This window comes from Melospiza melodia, chromosome 5, assembly GCF_035770615.1.
Source record: "Melospiza melodia melodia isolate bMelMel2 chromosome 5, bMelMel2.pri, whole genome shotgun sequence".
NCBI lineage: Eukaryota > Metazoa > Chordata > Aves > Passeriformes > Passerellidae > Melospiza > Melospiza melodia.
The window spans coordinates 81,096,774-81,116,665 of NC_086198.1; positions in this window are offsets into that span (position 1 = coordinate 81,096,774).

Below are 19,892 nucleotides of genomic sequence, written 5' to 3' on the forward strand. Positions count from 1 at the left end.
TAAGACCATCAAGAGATCCCCAATAGCCACTAAACCAAAGCTCCTCATCTTACCCTACTATCCTTTTAATCATAAAAATTACTAATAAATAGGAGAAATATGGAATAGTGGGATCCATTTCAAATACTGTTCATTGGACTTGATAGAGAGAATAGCAAGAGATTTGCTTCTTATTTATTCGGTGTTTAGCTCATGTAACACCTAAAACAGAACAGCAAGTTTCTTTGAAGCTTGCTCTGCTGAAGTTGTTTGGCACTTTTGATTGATAAGGACTGGAAAAACAAGAACACACACTACAGAGCATAAGACTTTCTCTGACCTGGCCCTCCACTTCAAGTGCCACATCTGGGTGAGCAGAGAAGGTGTGTCCATGACCTGAGCACTGTGTTGCAGCCCACGTTATCTTTTCCTAAGACTTGAGCCTATATGGTAGGGTTTTCTACTGTTCCTGAGACGTTCTGCCCTCCCAATGCATAGCTGGATAAGAAAGGCAAAAAAAAAAAAAAAGTAAAAAGTCACTATAAAAAGCAAACTGCTGCAGGTTTTTTAAATATCACAAAGCAAAACAAGTAGCTGAAGTCCAAACAGACAAATTCATCTGGGTCGTCAAAATAGAACTATTATGTGTTGCAAGGACATCCATATATAGTGGCAAGGACTGCATCCTTTTTCTGTCACAAAAAATACACTTAACATTCTTCCTGAGGGAAAGCTGTGTTAAATTTGGGATTACTGTGCAGGGAGGTCTAGCTGAGAAACTGTTAATATAATTTCTTATAGCATAGATGCACATAGAACATCCATTACCTGACAGTGAAACAGAGCTCAGTAAATAGCATAATTTGCTGTATGTCAGGACAGGAGAAGAGGGAATAATGAGGCAGCAGTGAGGGTTTTCCAACAACCTCATGCCTTGTATTGGCTCAGCTATCAGATGTTCTCCATCTACTTGATGAGCTCTAAATGAGCTCTACATTTCCTTTCCCAGCACCTGTGTCTTAGAGGGTGGTACTACATTCATATAAAAGTTATCCATATCTCAGACTTCTCTCACAAGACCTTAACAACCCTGTCTCCACAGCTCCAGCAGTCCTCCACTGATTTATACTGTTCTCTGCTACTCCATCTCCAAAGGCTTCAGTGTTGTTTGTTAGAGTGTGAGAAGAAATGAGGTTTCAAAATTGCTGCTTTTTCAGTTCCCACAGCTTACAGAGTGCTACAGGAAACAGACTGAAAAAAAATCTTAATTGCTGTGGTTTGAAAACTTTAAAAATAGATTATTATGGTGAGGCAAAAGTGCCAGGAAGTTGATAACCCACACTCTAAGTCTCAACCCAGCGTGAATCAAAATGACATTTATGAAGTCTTAGAAAATGGCAACTGTAATGAAAATGTCTACTGACCCCTGACTAATAGTGTCAGCAATCCAGCAGTGCTTAATTATTAAAATCTACACATGTCCTGCACTGACAGCCCAGTGTTTTGAACTGTGCAGTTCTGCTGAAGAGGTGGAAACAATAAATAGAAGTGACGAAATATTCCTTTTTTATTCATTCTTGTTCTCTCTTTCTGCTGATTCCCTTCCACAGCAGAGTTGGAAAGGTCAGCATGACTATGTTTTCTAGGAGTTTGTTATGCTGTAAACTACAACTGGCTGTTCATGGCTTAGGTGGGCATGCTCATCTCTGGGTCATAAAGTGGCAGATGGCCAGGTCCAGAGGGTGGTGATGAGTGGTGCTACCTCCAGCTGGCCGACAGAGGTGCCCCTAGGACTCCCTTCTGGTGCCAGGTCTGTTGAACTGTTCGAGGTTCAACCAGGCCAGGTGCTGGCTCCTGCATTTGGGACATGATGACCCCATGCAGCACTACAGGCTGAGGATAGAGTGGCTGGAAACCTGCCTGGTGGAAAAAGACCTTGAGGTGCTGGTGGACAGTAGCAGAACATGAGCCAGCACGTGCCAGTTGGCCAAGAAGGCCAGTGTCACCTGGCCTGTGTCATCAATAATGTGCTCAGCAGGACCAGGGCAGTGATTGTCCCCCTGTACTGGGCACTGCTGACACCACACCTTGACTACTGTGCCCAGTTTTTGGCCCCTCACTGTAAGAAAGACAATGAGATGCTGGAGCAAGTCCAAAGAAGGGCAATGGAGCTGGTGAAGGGTCTGGAGCACAAGTTTCATGTGCAGTGCCTGAAAAAGCTAGGGGTGTTTAGCCTGGAGAGAAGGAGGCTGGAACGAGACCCTGTTGTTCTTTACAACCACATGAAAGGAGAGGAGGTTGTAGCCAGGTGGCAGTCAGCCTCTAGGGAGCTAGAACTGGGACACCACCATCCAGGGGAGGCTGTGTTGGATATTTGAAGAATTTCTCCACAGAAATGGTGATTAGACATTAGAAGGAGCTTCCCAGGGTGGTGGAAGAGTCACCACCCCTGGAGCTGTTAAGGGAAGCCTGAAGATGGCTCTCAGTGCCATGGCCTCGTTGACAGGGTGGTGTTCAGTGACAGGCAAGACTCCATGATTCCAGAGGTCTTTTCCAACCTCATTGGTTCTGTGATTCTGTAGTGAGGTGGCAGCATTCCAGCATTTACTGAGATGATTGTGTAAGTGCTGGAAGAGCTCATGGGAGAGCTGGAACTGCATGCAGTTGTCAAGGCCACAGACTATCCAGGAAGCACCCAAGCAGTTGCACTTGGGTATTGGTAATGAGGAAACTCCTCTATCTTGAACAGGAGAGGAGACCAGCTGGACCAGCGTCCCCTAAATCAGGAGGCACCCTCCAGAATAAGGGTCGTTTGGGAGGAGACCACTCTAACTTCAGAACTGCACTACAGTTCCTCTTTCATTATCTTTTAGGTTCAAATCCTCAAAAACTGAGTGACAGGCTTAACTTCAATATATTGACTGTCCCAGTGAGGCTGATGAAAATTCAAACTAAAATAAAATTTCTGGCAAATGAAATGCCATCTGCATTCACTCCTTATTCTGTTATGATATGCCTTCCTCATGACAGTAATTTGAGGATGAAACCTGCTTTGTCACTAACCTTCCTGCAGGCTGTTTTTCTTTGATGGAAACACGGCAGGGGTCCACACAGATCATCCACTAGCACCCTGGGCTTGGTGATCAAAGATTCTCATTGCTGAGATTCTCAGTTCCACAGAGAGCAGTTATCTTGCAGTACAGATGCAACTCTTGGAACATACGCTCTGTAAAGTGCCTTTTTGGAATTGCAAAACTCTTCTTAGAGAAGAGGACTTTAAAGACCAAATCACCTAGAAGTTTCCAAAAATGTCATCATAGATTTAGGAAAATGATAGTAAACCACTCCTCTGTCCTTCTGTTTTTCTTGTAAAGGGAAATTTTCAAAATAAAACTCCCTTGTAATTTTGTCAGTAAGGTTTTGAATACTCTTCTGCATTTAGAATTTGAATAAGTAAAAAAAAATCAATGTGAAACATAATAGCAATCAATTTTCTAAAATAAGAAAAATGTATTCATTTCTTATGCCTTTAAAGCATTTAAACTTATTTATTGGCAAAGAGAATCAGAAATATGCTGTATCAGATATGACAGAATATACTTTCAGAAATATTGTAACTATTATAAAACTGGAGGTTAATTGTTACTCTAGCTTACAGGGTTCTTTTTATGGTACCTATACTCAAAGCAGGGTAATGCTCATTTAGCTCTGTCTTTATCCATTGGAGTACAGTGTGGCTTTTCAGCAGTGGATTTTTTGGTGAGGTGAAGGCTCTAATGGTGAATTCTGTTTTAATAAAGATTGTGCCTCTATTTTTAAACTTGTCCTCAATCTAATACCATAATCTGCATTCCCTATAGAGGGAAATAAAGAAATATTGTAGTGAATATCACTAACAAAGTCTATTAATTCTAGTATGAAAGGTTGTACAATACCGTTCTACCTAGAGAAATACATTAAAAATGAAAGGAAATCACTTTATCTTGTTTTAGTGCTCTCTTTAATATGGTATTGGTAACCTGTCTGTAACAGCAACCAGGTATTTCCCCTCTAATTTTGTTTTAATTATTAAAAGATGCAGAACACAGGGTGCTAAATTTACCTGGTTTGTAATTCCTCTGACTTCAGTGTTTTACTCTAGTGCTGAATTTGGTCCATTTAAGAAGCTTTGTGGTTTGTTACTGTAGAGCTAAATCTCCTTTCTTAAACATTCTCCTGCAGCTGACATGCATACTAAGCAATACAGCTGCAGTCATCTGTAAAAGCTTGGAATTAATTTTCCTCTTTATTGCTACAGCTTATATCATTCTGCCTTTCCCTTTATAATACAGAAAAAAAATCTCATTCCTTGAGAAGCCATTGCAATTAGTTTTCTTCCTTTTATTATCACTCATCAGTAAAGTAACCAATGCAACTGTTATCATCTGTACACACATTAACTACAGTATGAAAATTGTCTGAAAAAGTTTACTGAAATGATAAGTTAAATCTAGATATAAAACAAATCTTTTCTGGCTTGCTGATGAAATCTATCTGCACACATATATACATGTATATGTATCAGTGCATATATGTGTGTATTGTCCAATATCTATTTCACAGGGGGGCAGAGGAATGTCAGTCACCTGACTGATGCTGTGTTCTCTTTATGCTCTGACACTTTTACACCTTCCACTCAGCAGAAGTGAGAGGAACAAGAATAATTAAGATTGAGCTTATTGATGATTTATCTTAGCTTTTCCTACACCTTTAGACTTCATATAGTCATTGACCACACTTTGCTATATCAGCCTTATGGGTACAGGACATGGCTGTGCATATTTTTAGGCTCTGCCTACCATTCTTGCATCAAATTGAATCCCAATATTTTAGGTGAATAATTCTTGCTTGCCACGGTATAGGGAGGCATGGACTGCAATTACTCCTGAAATGAGCAGAATTGTATCTAAAATGTGAGTGTTACTGTGAGTTTTATGAATGAGTCCTAAGCGAGCCCACACACAAAGTCTTTAACAAAGGGGGGAACTGAGTCAACTCTTTTCATCCTGTGTCTCTTCCTCATCTCCATTTCCACAGGCATTTCCTTGCAACCTCCTGCAGGCTGCATGGCAGGACACAGGCACTGCCCTTTCAATTGCTGCACACACTCCCTTAAGTGTTACTTTTTATGTGCACAACCTGAAAGAAGGCACTTTATGGAACACAATGTATTTCCTTATCCCATTCCAGCTTCATAGCCATTTAGTATTAAATATTTTAACTTAAGTATGCTGGAACAAAGAAATATTTCCCTGGGATAGTGTTTCAAAATCATGTCTAAACTGTTCTTTCTGTATTATTTGAGAAGCATTATTCTCATTTCATTCTCTGTCTAGTGTTTTTTACCAAGCCAAGAGTGAGTGAATTACTGGTGACTACATTTTCTAAAGCAAATACATCTGCTGCTTGATGCAGCGGATAATAACAAAATTATTGAACATGTTTGCGCATTGTCCTTCAGAGGATGAAAATCATCTCTAGATTCTAATGCTGAAATATCTCAGAGTGCTTCCAGTCCAAAAAAAAGGCCATTCTTTTTATGTAATATAGCTATATTACAAATAAAATCTCTTTAAGTCCTAAGAAATTTTAAATTAAATATTATTTCATTTCATTATTTCATTTAAGTTATCACTGTTACACATGTCACTAGATGTGCTGTACCTGTGGTGGTGCAGTAAGACTGCTTATGGTGGCAGGGGAAAGTACCATGAAAGGGATCAATAAATTGGATCAGGACAAAAGGAAACCAGCCTGCTGAACAACCCTAATATATTCCAGTGATTCCATGAAATCCCTGCAGATAGCGTTGGCACAAGTGAGGCACTGGGATTTGGGTCTCAAGACAAAGGAAATCAGAAACTGATTATGAGAAAATTTTCCCCAAAGAATATATATCAACTTATTCCTCAGATCCACACTAGGTTTTCCATGCTGATTGCTGCCTTTAGAAATGCATTCCATTGTTTTAGCTACCACAAAACTAAATAATATTTAATTTCCTCATTATTCAACTGAAGCAAAAACTGGCACTTGTATCTCAGAGTTCAAGCTGATAATTATTCTCTCTCAATTTCTGCCTGTCCCGTGGGGATAAGCAACACTATCATCTCCCCTTTTGCTAACCTGTCCTTCTGCTCTTCTCATGCCCATCACTTTTTTTTTTCAATTGTCTCATATTGCCTGAAATTTAACATAATCAAGAGAAAGTCAGAGCAGTTGTCTGCAGTGAGTATTTAGCCTGAGGTGGTTGCATCTGTTCCAGATCTGGAGCAAGCTTTGTAAACCTGCAAGCTTGTTTGTTTCCTACCAGCTGTATCAGTCGGTCTAATAAAGATTATTGCAGTTCCCTGCAAATATAGCTTCATTTATGCACTTAGACAGCCTTGGCAGCAACACAGTCAGTAAATGTATACATAAATATGTGGAAAATTTGATGATTCACAAGCACAAGTATGTATGTAGCTGAAGCATTTTCAACAACGAACCAAACTAGAAAAAAAAAAATTGGAAGTCAAATTATTTCCTTCATTTTCTGACTGAATGCAATTTATTTAATATATTATTTTAATTTACTTTAGGCTGATTTTACTCCTTCGAGATAAAAATAGCTAAACTCTCCAAAAACTTTAACTGCTTTGAGGTATAAAGTATCAATTCTTCGAAATGAAATGTGTCAGGAGTGGTTTGTGCCTGAAGCTGTCTGATGAATGTTATCCAAATTAGCTTATTTGAACTAGGATTTTCAAAAGAAACAAAACCTAGTTGCAGTCTAACAAAGACTTTTGGCAAACTTGCTGATGCTAAGAGAAAACAGAACTTTTGCTGATGTGTGTATAAAAGATGTTATAAAAAAGGTGGGGAAATTGCAAAGTATTACCATCAAAACAATTTCTGGTTTGTAAGATGGGATTTTCCTGCTTCAGTAACTACCAGCTGAGCTTCAATGGAAGCTTTCTTTAAGGAAATAGACCTTGTTTTCCATTTTGTCAACACTGAGGGTGATTATCTGCCATTGTCTTACAGTGGGATTTTTTTCTTATGTTTTGTAATTTCATCTTAAAATAAAGAGTTATCAAATAACTAAATGCTAACTTCTGGTGGTTTTATATACAGGTGCTTCAAAAGTCTTTATTCTACAGTCCTCAGTGTGTAAAACTGATCTATAAATATTTTCATGTGAATTATCGTGTCATATATAGAGCCACAGCAAAATGCATTTAAAAAGTGAGGAGTTGGAGAAAAACTGGTTGCTGAGAGAAGTCTGTTGTTAGATTGAAGCTGTAGTAATGAGGATATATCAGTGAAGAGCAATGACATTTGACACTAATTTTTTCAAGGAAAAGGCTTTTATTGAGCAAGATTTTTAGTCAGTCTCTCAATTAAAATTCTTTGTCCTAGTTGAATAGTAGATATGAATGACAGCCAGTTCCCAAGACACAGGAGATATATTCAGCCAGCTCTGGCACTGTTCATTCATGCCTGTTTTTCTGACCAAGCAAGTTTATACTCCTTATACAGCCTCAATTATTATACAGAGTTTACTGTAATAAAATTAGTGATTGAAAAAACAATCATGAAAATATATAATAGCTGGTTTTTAACAGTTTAGAACTCTTTGGAAGATAGGAAAAAAAAGTATAATTCATTCTGTTCTCCTTGTTCTCTTAGTGGCAGAGAAGCTATGAGCCAATCAGTGACTGGATACCTACCACTGAAAAAAAGCAAGTAAGAGTATGAAGAATAGTGTATGTATATGATATTTGTATTACATTATCTTCTGTCATTTTTCAAGATATTCCAGAAAGTCAGGTGTGCATGTAGATGGTTTTTCAAAGGCATGTAGAATTTACAGTTGGGCACATGAAGTATTCTGTGCTAAACAACACAGTATACATTTGGTGATAATTAGAAGAATCCTTGAGTGAGATAACATACTCTGCTTTCAAAATATACTAATGGCATACAAGAGATAGCTCAGTAAGGTGCTTAGCTTTTGGCACTGGAGTTACCATAGTACCATGAAGCTTCACCTCATCTCTTTCATCTGCTTTTGCATAGACTAAACTAAGCTAGACTAGAATATTTCAGATGGAAGAATCTTCTAGTCCAACTGCCCAACCACTTCAAGGCTGAGCAAAAGTTAAAGCCTGTAATCAAGGACATTGTCCAAATGCCACCTTAACTCTGAAAACTTCAGGCATTGATCACCTCTAGAGGAAGCCTGTCCCTGAATTTTACCACCCTCCCAGTAAAGAAATGTCCAGCCTAAACATCCTCTGGCCCAGCTTTGAGCCATTCCCATATGGGAATCACTGGATCCCAGGGAGAAGAGACTGGCATCTCTCTTCCCCATCTCCCCTCCTCAGAAAGCTGCAGAGAGAAATGAGGTAGCCCCTCAGCCTCCTTTTCTCCAAACTAGAGAAAGAGTCCTCAGCCACTCCTCTCAGGACATTCCTTCCAGCCCTGTCACCAGCTTTGTTACCCTCCTCTGGATGCATTCAGACACCTGAACATCCTTCTTGACTTGTGGGGCCCAGCACAGCACACAGTGCTCAGGTGAGGCCACCCCAGGGCTGAGCACAGCAGGACAGTGACCTGTGTCACCCAGCAGGACAGTGACCTGTTGTGTCACCCAGCAGGACAGTGACCTGTGTCACCCAGCAGGACAGTGACCTGTGTGTCACCCAGCAGGACAGTGACCTGTTGTGTCACCCAGCAGGACAGTGACCTGTGTGTCACCCAGCAGGACAGTGACCTGTTTTTCCTGGCTGTTGTGCTGTGTTTGATGCACCCCAGGGTGGGGTTTGCCCCAGGGCCACTGCTGGCTCCCACTGAGATGCTGTTGGCCAGCAGCACCCCCAGACCCTTCCTGCAGGGCAGCTCTCCAGCTGCTCCTCTCCCCTTTTATTACTGTGCCTGGTGTTACTCTGTCCATTCCAGATACCGAATCTGGAATTTGGTCTGATTACATTTTGTGCCATTGGTGTGATTGGTTGATGTATTACCTTTTTTTTGATGCAATGATATATTGATGCATCTCTTTGATTTGATGTGTGGCACCCCAGTAATGTAAAGACAAATATTTAGATGGGATATTTGTGGCTGGCTGAGTTATATACTGTGTATTGTACGTTCAACCCAGGAACTTTGACCAGTAGCACATAGCATGCCTAAGAGAAGACAGTGGGAACAGTGTTAGACGTCTGCAAACAATGCCTGCCAAGTCGGGTGCCAAGTGAGCACAGAGTAATGTACCTCAATATGTGCCCAAAATAAACATGCCATCTGACACTGAATGTACATTTCCAAAGTGAGCCCCAGGCTTGCAGCACACGCAGGTCTCAATCACTGCAGAAACTATTAAGCAGACCTCCACCCAGGCTGTGACTGACACTGTTCAGCTGAGATTTGTGACTGTGTTATGAGAGAGAAGGTCATTTCTCTTTGGTTGGCAAATTTTTCATGGGAGTGCTGTTACAGAGTGAATATCTAGATGTAATTTTGAAAGGAGCTAAAACGACAAATTAAAAAGTGGAAAGAAGTCTGATGACTTGACAATAATTTCTATAAGCATTTGAGAGAACAGACATAATGTGAGATTAGAAAACTTCCCAGGAAAATCATTCACAGTTATGTTGTGTGTAGCACATTGAAACCTTTAGGTAACAGTAAAGACAATGTTAAACTAAATTGAAAATGTTGTCTTTCCTCTTGAGAGAAAAAAGTTAAATACAATTATACTAATATTTTAAGGTCAAAAATGAACATTGTACACACTAAAGGTGATTGTTTTCCATTACAGAAAAGGTCAGGCTTAGCCTCAAAAAGCATCAGCTGCCTCTCTCTTTTATTACTATAAAATATCTTTATTAACTTAAAAAATTTAAGATCGAATTTTTAGATTCCAAAACCTCATCTGAGTTTCATAAGAGTGCTTGTGCCCCATACATACTTTTAGCAAGATCATATGGATTGATAAGAAAAGCAACAGAAACATTTTCCAGCCACCTGAAAAGAAATGGGTTTTGGAAAGCAATACTACAAAATATCACTGTCTTGCTGTAATATCTATTTTTTTTAAATCTATCATGAATCATAAAGGAACTAGGGTTTAGAGAAAAAAGAAAGTATTTTCTTTTTGCTGAATGTGTGCCTTCACATGGCCATGTAAGACTAACCACTTTTTACCTGGGTCTCCTGGGCTGCCTGGAATCAAGATATAGAAGTATGTAGCAGTATTCTTTGTTGTTTGGAAGCTTAAGGATGAAGATATTTTCCTCATGGAAAATATTGTCTTTTCTGGAATATTGTTGATCATGGGGCTTCAAGCTGCCACCAAAACCATAAAATTCACACTTTCCTGATGTCTGCAGCCCTGTCCTGATGCCCTGGATGCCAACAAGGATTTCAGGCAGGAGAGGCCTCTTGGCAGGCTTGGCCTGCTCTGTGGGGTCTCCAGATGTGATAGCACTGCTTCTGCCTGTGCCTTGAAACTTTTGACATGGTATGGAAGACAGAGGACCACCCAGGCTACAAGTATTGCAGAGGGGTGATATTGTTTTATTGCTTTATGGTGTAGATCAATGTGAGATGTGAAATCCATGGTCCAAATCACTAATATTGTTAATCAAAGGGGAATAGGAAAAGGATACTATATAAGAGCCAATTGCTTTCCAATTTTGCTGCTCTAGTGGCACTCTCAAGGTTAGGAACTGGTGTCTCCAGTGTAGGGGAGCTGTAGAAGGTGAGTTCCACCTTCTCCTGCAGGGCAGGTTGGCTCTTCCACAAGCAACATGAAATGTCACAGTGCAGATTAATTGCACTGCGTTTGCAGTTAGCCCTGCTCTCCTAAGAGATGTGGGTTTCAGTTTTCTAGAATGTTGTGCTTTTCATTTGTAACAAATGCAACCAAGCAGCAGCACATCACTCTGGGAGGAAGCATGACACAGTTGTCAGTACCTGTAGAAGATCAGTCTTCTTCTAAATAAGAAATTCCAATATACTGATTCATAGTTGCTTTCTCTAATTTTGCTTACTTCTTGATTTTAAAAGATTTTGCTTTCCCAGAAAATATTTTGGTTTTTACATTTTAAGATATTAAGTTTATCTTTGATTCACAACAAAGTGTATTTCACTTTAAGGAAAATATGAGGCAACCAAAAAGTGTTCCCTGTAGTCCTGCAGCTTTGATGATCTGGCATGACATTTTATTCAACACTGCATAACTACTGCTAGCATGGAAGCACCTGAACTCAAATTTATGGAATTGAGCAGGTATAAAACTGAATAATTCTAGTGATTAATTAAACCCACTGAATTGCACTGAAGGCCAAATCCAGGACTCTGGAAGGGACATTTGTTCAGGAATACTGTCAGAAACGCATTTAAAGGAAAGATAGGTTTCATCAAATAAGTGCCTTACTTGAATCGAGTGTGTCACACCCAAAGAGGATAAAGCACTTTACATTTCAAGATATCAGCGGCAATACTCAAAAATTAAAGACTCAAACTGAAATATACTTCCGTCCTATTGACTCATGTACTCTGTTCCTTATGCCATGTTATATGACAATGTTCTGAATATTACATTCTGTACTGCCAGTAAGGAATAAATTCACTCAAGTTGTTAATCTTTACTACAAGTTTTGGACAGCCTCTTGTTGATGGGCTTGTCTTTTTTTTTTCTTTTTCTTTTTTTTTTTTTCCTGTTTTTTGGTTTGGTTTGGTTTGGTTTTGGTTGTTTTGTTGGTTGGTTTTGGGTTTTTTTTGTTTGTTTGTTTGTTTTAAGCCAGAGTTCTGCAATATTCTTATATTTTCTTTCTACTAACAACAGGAAATAATTACCTTCTAGCATTGCTATTTTATTCACTGTCAACTGACACTTCCTTCTGTTTTAGCATCAGTGCATTGTGAGAATTCTTTGCCATCTTTTAATTAACCTGGCATGATGATCTCAGTACAGTCCCAAATAAAGTTAACATCAAACACTCATATGGAATTGTTCTAGGAAATAGCTTGGGTGGTGAACATATACCATATGGTAGTCTTTAAAAACAAAAGCTGCCAAGTACCATATTTAATGTGACTATCCTGGCATACTCATGAGGACTGTAAAAATCAAAAATAATTCTGAGCACTGCTCACTTCAAAGAATCACAAAATATTTTATACAAACTATATATCTTTCTGAAATCAGCTCACCTACCACTTAAAGCAGTGCAGTGAAATGCAGCAGCTATTGCAGTAAAGCACAGCAAATTGGAACAGCAATTTTAGGGCAGGTAATGAAGACAAATGGTGTATCTTGTTCAAACTGCAGGGGCAGAAGGTAATTACCCAAATTTGGAGCCAGCTGAGATACCAGACCTAACACCTCTCTTGCAGAAAAGTGTCAGTCATGATTTTTATGGCTTTAAAAAGCACAGGAGCAAGGTCTGATATTAAACACTGATCAGGTAAACAAGTCAAATTCTGAGGGAGAAGAGTTCCTGCTCACATTTATGTGTGCAGTAAAATCAGTCATGGCTTTGCTGTGCTGCATTGCTGGTTAGATGAGAATTTTGAGTTGATTTTATGGGCATAATCTAATGTCCACTGAAATCAGTAGAAAAACAGTGGTTGGATTCGGATCAGGTCTTCTTTCAGCTCTGTTTTTTTAGAGAGGGGAATTGTACTTTGGTTTATTACTTTATTGCAGTGTGTTGTCTATAGAAATACGACAATGGTAGATTTGCAAGAGCAAAATAACCAATCAAGGCAGGAATTTTTTCTTTAATGACCATCATCATACTTTCTCAGCATCTTTCTGCACCAACTGTTTGGCTGGACTATTCCAAAGGGTGTTGTGGCTGCTTCTGACTAATGTGCACAGTTCTTTGCAATGTGGGTACTGATAGGCTCACAAGATCCCACTTACAATGGTTTACACCCTTTTAAATCTCAGCAAAGAGAGGGGAGGGATTCATCCTATCTAGGGTTCAAATTACCCTTTGGAGCTGCTCCTTTGTAATAATGAAGGAAGGAGCCACTGCTGCCCACTGTCCTAAATCACCTGTTCAGCTAATTGCGTAGTGCTGCATAAAGAAGCAATGTTCCACAGTTCTCAGATCTCTCAGCAGGATGGTGATTGGTCTAAGGTTGGACTCAATGATCATGAAGGTCTTTTGCAATCTAAATGATTCAGTGATTTGGTGAAAAGAGTTAATTCCCTTCACCTTACTTAACAAAGTAAGAAGCTTGCATTATCTAACCAGTTTTGCTCACATTGTCAAACACTGTGGTAGCTTTACAAGTATTTTTGACAGTTTATCAACATTTTGCACATTTCTTCTATTCTGATTAAAATATGAGCACAATGACCTTCTTCCCATCTGAAAATATTCTCTCCTTCTTAGATTTTTCTTCAAATGTGCATACATCCACAAAAAGAAAAAAAAAAAGAGTTTAGCCATTACAAATACAGTTTTTGTAGCATGTATAGTTCACTTTTTTTAGCAAATCTTTTAATTGGTACGGCCAAGTTCCTGACTGGCTTTGAATAACAAAAGCAGGAGCAAAATTTGGTGGCAACTTTTGAATATTTTCCATATTAACTCACCTCTGGATATAACTGAAGGAAGAAAAGTGGCAAAAAATCATCTCAATTTATTACCCTAACAGTTACAATTGTCCTCCCAAAGGAGAATACCCAGCCAGTAAAGGAAGAAAAAACTCCTTGTGCTCCCTGTGGTTATCCTCATTAAAGTTGCTTTCCTGATTATTCAGGATTTCTGTAAGTACTTTCAACTTAAACATTTGAAGATCCCTGTAGCTGTCAAGAGTCTGAAAGCTTTACTGATGCTCACCCCCATGGAGAACTTAAATGTTTTCCTTCTTTTCAAATTCAAATGGTATTTCATAGCCAGATAGGATTCACCTTCAGCTATTTCCTTCTTTTATTTTAAAATCCAAGATACACAGACTGGCATATACGTCTTCACAGTCTCACTAAAGCCAAGGGCCTATGCTGATGTGGTGTTTCACTTGCAAGGAATTGGATCAGAATTGATCCATTTCTGTCTTCAAGTCCCTTATTTATATGCCATAGGTAATGTTAGAGCACTTATCCTTTTGCCTCCCTGTTCTAAATGCCATCTCTTTAAGCCTGATTACACTAAGATTTCTGGTCTAATTCTGTCTCTGGTACAAACATAAGTGCAATGCAAAGACCATCCCTCTGAGGGCAGTATCTGGCTTTTGCATTAATTAGGGCAGCTGATATCACTAGTGTTTCATTCCCTCACTATTTCAGCAAAGATTTTAGTAATTTAAGCACACACACACATATTTTCAAAGTGCAAGGCAAAGAGGGTCATCTGGCAGGAAGATAACAGTGACTGTAAATATCACATCATGCTAAAAAAAAAAGTAAGGCTGTAGGTCTTGGTTTAGTTCTGTTTTATTTTGTTTTATTTTAAAAGACTGTAATTTCAACCCTTGCTAATGTCCAGGACGGACAAGTATAAACCATCAATTTGTGTTTATGATTACATTCTAAGAATAATAAGATAGTTTGGATCTAAATCTCAATAGTTTGCAAGTGGACAGGTTTGTCTTATAACAAAAAATTTTGAAATGAATACTCGATAGAAGCTAGGACACATTAGGTAGGGCTCTTTTCTAATCTGAAGCTTAGGACATCCATAGTCTTTGACAGGCAGGATTTTAGCCTCAGCCTCTTTGTATGAATAGGAAAAACTGTTCCTATTAATCAGCAACTTCCTTTCTTGTGCAAATTTGGGAACTTGAATATTTAATGTTTGTGAAAGACTTGAAAGGTACTTTTTTTGGAATTTAGTGGCAGAAGAAAAAAGGATCAGGTGTATTGAAGATCCCAGAGATTCTATCTCTCCTATTAATGTCATCTAACTGATGTATATTCCAGGTAGCATGATGTGGGTCATTCTGTTTTGCTTTACAATTCCCCAAAGCAAGTACATCACTGGATCCTGTAGGAACCCAGTCAACATTGATTCCCCATTGTCCATTGGCCCTGACCTAAGCAGCAGGACTGTGAAGCAAAGCAGGGCTTGGCAACATTTGGTTGAAATTTATAGCTCAGATGTTTAAGCTTTGAACTTGCTGCAGCTTTTCAGCTTCATATCTTTACTGTGCATTCTTTTCTCAGTAAATGTAAATATTCTATCCCAGTGTAGGTGAAGTATCTTCATACTTGCTTGTATTTTTGTAGTAGATAAAAGGGGAAAAACGCCCAGATATATGGTGGCAAAGAAATGAGGGTGTAGATAAGCACTTGCTAAAAAAAAGTGAAACAAACAGCCTGAAGTACAAATACAGCCTGTATCTGGGCAGGAAAGGGAAACATATTCATTAAAAAAAAAACAAAATGAAAGTCCTTTCAGTCTTGTTCTTTACCTAACTATATCTAATCATGCTTTGGTTTGTTTTACAAAGTGACAAATTAATTCCATGTTATTTCAAGCACTGTTTTTTTGCCATTTTTATATTTATTGCATAAGAATCTGAGACTAGAAATGCAGTTATCCAGTTGGGGCTTATTTTTAACTAGCTTTAGAGTGATAATGAATATGCTAACATATTCTAAGATTCCCTAGTTTTGAATTTCAGCCTTAGCATAAGTATAACCAGGAAAAAATAAACACAACAAAACCAATATACAGAGCTGCTTACACTTCATTGTAACTGGTGAATGACATCTGGCATAATAAAAATTAAAACCTTGTTCAAGATGGTTGATGATTAACAGATCAGCACTACTGATCTAAATGAGGGCTGCCATAGCCCAGCCTCATTTGAGGTGAGCTGGTTCTGGCAGCAGTGCTGCTGCAGGCACCCAGTCAGGCAGCTGAGGCAATAGATTTGGCTAAACACAGCCCTGCTGCAGCAGCACTGGTTTAGCACCTGTGGGATTGCCATGGCAAATGCACCTTCAAAAGAATATCCTCTGAAAAGTTCAAAGAATGGACCAAGACAACTTCTGACAGAAGTTTTGAATTGCACAGGGAGAAACACACCTTCTTACAGAGGCTCAAAGGAAGTTCCTGCATAGGTTTGCTGTGTGTTTGCAGAAGGAATTTTAAACATGTGCTCAAAAAGAGCCCAGGGACCTTGACCACCAGGTGAACTTCACATAGTCTCAGCTCACTAGCCAGAGGATGGGTTTGGGGGGAGCTTGGATTCCAGAGTGGCTTCCAGTGAGGATGGCACTGCAGCCCGAAGCACCAGTCCCTCTTCCAGGTCTGTTTCTTGGGACAGAAGGAAGGGAAACTGAAAAATGACGTTGACAATGGCCTGTTCGTCCATGAAGGTCGTGTGAGCTTTCCTACAAAATCAGCCCAGCAAAAGCTGTCAACCCTGGAGGACCATGCCAGTCTGGTTTTGCTCTGTTTTATACAAGAGAACTGTGTTCATGCATTGCAAATAACTTTGAAACTAAGCAAATATCAACAAGCAATTTGTTTGTCTTTGGGGATTTTTAACAAATAAGTGGTTTTTAAATTGTTATAATTTTTATGGCTTATAATATCAAATATTGAAATTGGTTGATGAATTTTTTTGTATGTTTGTGGGTTTTTTTGGATAGCTAATAGACATCTAGAGAAAGAAGATGGTAAAAAGAAATCTCTCTTTGCTGTCATGAATTTTCTGAAAATTATATCCCAGTTTATGAAAGACTAATGGTCTCCAGTTCTCTCAGAAGAAGGCCAAATTATTTCAGGGCTGAACAGATGGATGGGGATACAATTCAGCATCACAAAGTCACCCTAGGGCTTGCAGGTTAAGCTGTATAAATATATAATATGCATATTAATTCCAGTAATATAAAAATAATACATTATTGCACATGTTACATATTACAGTTGTTATATTATAAACATAAAAATAAACATACATGTGTTATCTATGTTATAGTCTGAAATCACTTATCTAAATTTGAGCATTATTATATTATTATTAAAATTTTAGTATTATTGTGAAATAATCAATATGCATATATTCTCTGCACAGAGCAGGCAAATATAAATCTGTTTACTGGTTAGAAAATCAGACTTTTTTTTTCATAAAAAATATTTTTCAGTTAATAAAAATTCAAACAAGGCGATAGGCCCACAGGGAACAGAGATCAAACACAGTCAAAATACAACTCCAGTGATAAACAGCAGTAGCTGATCAGAATTGAAATATTTTCATATTCTAAGTAAACATTTTATCTGGAGATTTATTTTTTTTTACCAGCTCCTTACCATCACACACTTTTCTGTGATAAATAGAAACTGTTGCATGAAGCCACTTAAAACATTTCAGACTTCCTCTGAAAATCAGGTCAAATGACAAATTGCAAAGTGTTCCTAATGGATCAGAACATTTGGGGTGGTGCGGGCTTGCTGGGAGGGAATGAGTCTGTAGTTTTGGTCTTTCATTTTGTAATGAGTAGTGGAAAACACAGAGAACAGAAGAAGGAGGAGAATTTATGTTACACTGGGCATCTGTAAGGCATCTTGACAAATATGGGCTGTGTTATGAAAAGGCTCTTACTTGGAGTGTTTCTGCATGTGAAACTTTTGGATGAGTAATTGTCAAAAGCCTCATGTCCACTTGAAGTAAGTGAGAAAGATTATTAGTGTTAAATATCTCTTCTTTAAACTACCAGGGATGTAACATCATCAACAACAAGAAAATAAGGGTCCTCTATCCCAACGGAACACAAGTGTAAGTTCTATGTTCTTTAAATAAAAGAATGTGGAAACATACTGGGTTATTCCTCATCTGTTTGGGTAATAAAACACGTGCCTTTGCATGTCAGAACCTCAGAGAGTAAATAAAAATTCACTTCTATCACATAGGCCCTGTAAATGCATTGTCAGCTTTGAAAAATTAAGACAAAACCAACACAAATCATTGCAAAGTTGAAATTGCCATGTAGCATACTGAGTTTCATTTATAAGCAAACAAAACATTAAATTTGCAACAGTGGCATGTATATGCTTTAATTTAGAAAATGTTTTTGTAAAATCTTTTAATATATTTCCAGTCAATTAAATATTGAAATTATATGGAGATTTGTGATGTATTTATATACCTTTTTGGGTGTAGCAGAATGGAAAACAAAAATGCTGAAAACTAAAAAACTGCCAAAGTATTTATTTAAACATCTGTCTACAGAACAGCAGGGTCTTTCATGTTTATATTAAAATTTTATTTATTTTTAAAATTTTCCTGTGTGTACAAAGCTGATTGTGGCTAAATGAACTGTAAGAAAGCTGTAACTTGATAATGCAGTGCTTTCACTCAATTTCAGTGGAAATTAAATGGTTTTTTTTAAACACCTCTGAATGAAGAAGAAACTGTGTTGGAACTTTATTGCCTACCTAATAAATCAACTACTGAAAAATGTATACATTTATATTGGTGAGATGGACTAAAAGCAGTCCTTAGCAAGCAGTAAGAGTTCTGCATCAGTAACCCTCAGGACAAGAGGTTATGGGTGCATGGCACCAGGACTGACTATAAGGAAGCACTGGTGATCCCACATGCATTGGTGATCCCATGCATAGCAACGCTGCGAGGGCTCCGATGAAGGAGGAATGATGAGGAGGACTCCATTGATCTCAGAAGGCTAATTAATTATTTTATTATACTAAATTATTTTATATATTTAAAACTGAAACCGTTAAGCACTCAGCTCTGTACACAACTGCACACACTGCACTGAATCTCGTGACTGTCACCCAGCAGTCTCGACACACACACACACTCTTGGCCCTGATAGGCCAAGGAAACAAAACACCATGGCTTTGGGTAAACTATCTCCATATTGCATTCTACTTTTGTACAAACACAGGCACAGTAAATGATAGGAATTGTGTTTACATTCTCCGAGGTTCAGAGAATGTGAATCCCAGAAATATTCTTGGGAAGAATTGTGCTTTGCTTTTCTCTGTGAAGAGAAATGTGGGGCTACACCCACATGCATTGGTGATCCCATAATTGGTGCTTCTGCGTATGATCAAGCCCTTTCTAGCTGGTTTTCTCTTTCCATGGTTGCTGTCTGCCCACAAGCCTTTTTAGAGTCCTTCAATGGACCTCTGGCTTTCCCAAGAAGATGATGTCCCTTGGAAGACATGGGTTCTCTGTGCATGTGAAGAATGTGCTATTCATGTGATTAACTGATAACTGATAACTCCAAGCTGACTGCTGGTTGTTGATGCAGCAATTCACCACACAGTGCTCGTTTAGCCAAATGCCCCAAGTCCTTGGTGACACACTGGGGAGAGTGAGGATTTACTGGGTATAGCAGAATACTGATGAAAGTTTAGATACTGCTGCAGAATGTGCACAAAAAATTACAAAGAGATGCTGGATGACTATTTGGACAGTGGGACCTAACAGAAAGAAGGGAGATACGTGGTAGCCTTACACCTGAAAAGCTTTTTATACAGTTTCAGCGTCTCCTCACAGCTCAGTTCTTAGAAAATGTTTTCTCATATTTTTTAATGCCTTTTTCATATGGAATGCATTACTGGGCCCCATGTGTGATCTTTAAATCTGCCAGTTCATAATCTTGATAATTCAGAATAACAGCTTATCACAAGTTATGAAAGAATTAAACCTAAAAATTCTGCTGCTATTACACCAGCTTGTCACTGTAAATGGAATGATGGATTTCAGTGCACTTCCTTGATAGAAACTTAAATACATAAAATTGGTATCAATTATCTCTGTTTGACACCATCATATTAATCTTCCTACTGACTACTGAAATAGGCCATCCTAGACAAGTTATACCTTTGTACTTCTTTCAAGTACGTGTATTGTGCAAGAGCTTTCATTAACTTTATCATGCCCCTTGA